This window comes from Mus pahari, chromosome 10, assembly GCF_900095145.1.
Source record: "Mus pahari chromosome 10, PAHARI_EIJ_v1.1, whole genome shotgun sequence".
NCBI classification, from domain to species: Eukaryota; Metazoa; Chordata; class Mammalia; order Rodentia; family Muridae; genus Mus; species Mus pahari.
Window position 1 is genome coordinate 68,625,539 of NC_034599.1, and position 3,500 is coordinate 68,629,038.

General features: G+C 43.4%; 1 protein-coding gene and 1 pseudogene across 5 annotated transcripts in view; both read right to left on the minus strand.

Moving 5' to 3' along the window:
• The window catches only part of Unc13c (unc-13 homolog C), a 496,297-nt gene that overhangs the window by 324,423 nt on the left and 168,374 nt on the right, over positions 1 to 3,500 (minus strand). The window lies entirely within an intron of this gene.
• On the minus strand, positions 1,671 to 2,051 carry LOC110327545 (annotated as a pseudogene).

Here is a 3,500-nt window from a genome sequence, read left to right on the forward strand (position 1 = left end):
AGAGAGAGAGAGAGAGAGAGTCAGGAGTTCCCTTTCCCTCCTACAATCCTTCCAGCTTCCATCTCTACCTCTGGCATAATCGTGCCTGACACTGAGTGATAAAGGTTTTCTCTGGAATCATTTAATCATGCTAAACTCCTTCAAATGACTATTCAATTTTAGAAATTAATAGGTGCTATATGAATGAAAAATGCTAATGAGAGCTGGGAGGAGGAACACAGTGTTCTTTTCATAAAATAGAGACAGAAATCATGAAAGCTATTCAAATCCACACAAAAGGATCTGCATTTCACACTACAGATGAAGACAAGCTGGTAAGTACATTTGAGTGGGAAAAAAAACTGGGTACAGGGAGGCTAATCTTTAATAGCATAGAAATTGGACATAACACAGAAGTGGAAAAAAGCTACAGCTGAGGTCAATGGCAGAGTGAATGGAGGTTAAAAACACAGCTTTGTGATTAAAGTATGGTACAACAAAGAATTGTGAAATCAGATTGTTTCCATCACAGAAGTTTCAAAAAGTTAACAGTCTCTAATCCAGTCTCAATCTAAAGCAAGCTCTCTGCTCTAGAAAGAAGGGAGAGATATTTTTGCAGAAAACAACTAGCTGGGAGTGAGAATCTGGGCTCTTATTTGTCTCCATTGTGACCCATTATTAGCATGGCTGGTTCAGAATTTACTATGTGGGCTAGCTCACTGCTAAACACTTTGAGATCTACAGCAGGGGATGCAGGCTGTACAGTCAACTGGAGGCCCTTAGAGGGGGGATTTAGCAGTGGGTACCATCATTGTCTAGCCCTAGAGGAATTTCAGATTCATGAACATGAATGCCAGGAAGCAGATTTGTGAAATACGACTAACTGAAAGAAGCAATTCCTTGGTACAAGAGAGAAGACTTGATCTAAGAAAAAGTAGGTCCTGGGGCCTTGGAAAATCAGAACAAACCTAGCTTCTGTGTTAAACAAATAATTTAGAGGCTGGCTAGGAGGAAATCAATGATAGGAGTCAGGAAGAAAGTGTGAAGATAGTGCAGCCTCAAAACTTATGGAGAAATAGAAACACAATAGCAATGGTGAATTTGTGCCAGACCCAGGAGTGTGAATAGTGTAGGCCCCTGACTTTAGTAGGCCTCTGACTTACAACAGACAGAGCTGTTGCAATCACGGTGAAGCATAAAATGAGGAAACAACAGGAAACGTCGACTACTTGTATGTTTTTGTAAGCTGTGTGTTCATAGGAATAGTTGAACAGTCTTGGAAATCTAAGCCTTTTTATTTTCCCCAATTTTAACAGTTTGAAAACGAAGTCAGAAGGCAATTCTTAGCCCCCTCTCAGAGAGTCCCTCATGCCCTGTCAGTTTCTCTCAAGAGACATTCTCCACTTTTCCTCCTTCCTGTCCCTTCCTTGCCTCTCTCCTGGGAACGGTGGATGGGAGATGTAAGACACCTGTGGGTTAGGGAAGAGCCACAGCCCATTTCAGAATCATGAGCCTCCCATCACATGAGCTAACGAAATGCAGCGGTCCTGAGAAGCACTCTGCAATGTGGAGGAAGGGGAAGGGGGGGGGGTGGGAATCTCCAGCTCCATACGGTCATTCTTCACGTAACTCTATGTGATAGCAGTTTCATAAAATGAGTCTTGAGTTTTATGACCTGAAAAGCTTCCTAGTTATTTCATTTTCTGACTCTGTGACTATGCCTTCAACATGTCCACAAGGATTTCTGTTCCTCAGTAAGGAAAGCATGCTTGATATCATCACAGACATAGTCGGAACAGATTTAACCACTGTAGGCTGTGCTGCTACGCATCCATCTTTGTTTTAGACAACCTCAGAAGAACTTGAGCTCTTACAGCAGGAACCCCTTGACATTTGCTTGGGCACATGCCACATGTGGATTATGGTGCTTTCACAGCCTTCTTGGTATAAAGGTTAACAACCCTATTATCGGGGCTTTGAGGCAGCCTAAGTTTACTTCAGGCTATATTTCAGGAGAGCCTAGGATGGTATGTCAGATGGTATGAACCACTCTGACTGCCTTTAAGCAGCATCCCTGGAAGAGGAACAAGCTGTAGCATTTCTTTAATTCTCCTTCAGATAAGGCTGGTACTTGGGGAATAAGGCACAATGAATCACAGAAATTTTCCCCATGCAACCAAAGGAGACTCTGATGACAGATGTCCCAAAGAGGAGACAGTCCAAAGGGTGTCATTCTGAATAAAATGAGGGCTTATATTTGGAGAAGTTGTCTCATACCATCTCACTCACAATTATTTACTTGGGTGGTCTTGTTTAGCTGTGGCTGGGTCCCAAGGAAGTACATTCAGATACTAAGATATCCCTTAGAGAGATTCTGACCAGAACAGGGTAGTTTGATGGCAGCCTCTAGTTGTCGCATCTCCAGAAGCCATGATAGCATCAAATGCTGGGCTATATTTCTCACAAGCTGCTCCCAGCTAAGACTGGACCCATAGAGGTCATACAGCTGGCCACTTACCGGACGCAGGGCTCTTCTGGAAGGCAGCCTTCTGCCTGCAGCTCTCTCCAACATGCCTTCCTGGTGATTGGTTTCTGGCTCTGCACATCTAATCCCTCTCCCACTCTATGCCTGCTGCCTTTTCAGATGTTAGAGCTGCACCAGGGGTCCTTGGTTCCTATACCTGCCCCCTTCCCACTTATCAGTGAGGCTCTCCTCCTAGGCAGCCTCATGACAAACCAGCAAAGAACTGATAGCTGCTTTCCATACGAGTCTTTCTTCACATTTATGACAAAAACTACCCAAATTTTATCAAACTACCAAACGTTAGATGCTGTGGATTTCGTGAGATATGTGTCCTCTTCCAGCCTTCTCTCTCAACCTATTCTTCTCTTCACATTTTCTCCTTTCTAGCTTCTCTCTCACAGGAGGCCCTTCACATCTTCACTGTGGCTAAATAGAATGAAGTGTGGTGTAGCCTTGCTGGTAACACTAAAAAGAGTGTGTAGAGAGCTGAGTGAAAACTAGAACGTGTGATTGTTAATCTCTGATCTAGTTTCAGGAGGAACATGCTGCTTTTCATGGATGCAGGAGAAAGTGGTGGATGAGGGGTGCGGCTGAGTATGAATGGATGAGGTATGAGAAAATGGACGATGACCATAAAAGACAAGACACAGAGCCAATGAGGAGCAATGTCTCCCTGATCTTGAAATTGGATCCACTCTCAGTTTTCCTGAACAGTAAAATGTGTGATAAAGAGGAATGACAGCCACACTGCCTGGAATCCCTCAGAAATAACAGCTGCTTTACGGAAGGTAAAGGGAGCACATCTTATCGAAGGAACACTCTCCAGGCTTTTCCCAAAAGGAAATAAGTATTTGGGAAGAGACAAATCACTCCTCTCTTCTCCTCTCCTCTCCTCTCCTCTCCTCTATAAAGTTTTATTTCAAGTCTCTTTTACCCCTCTTCAAAAAGGCATAGGTCAGTAGCAGTCATATTGAAAAGATATAAATACAAGAGTCAA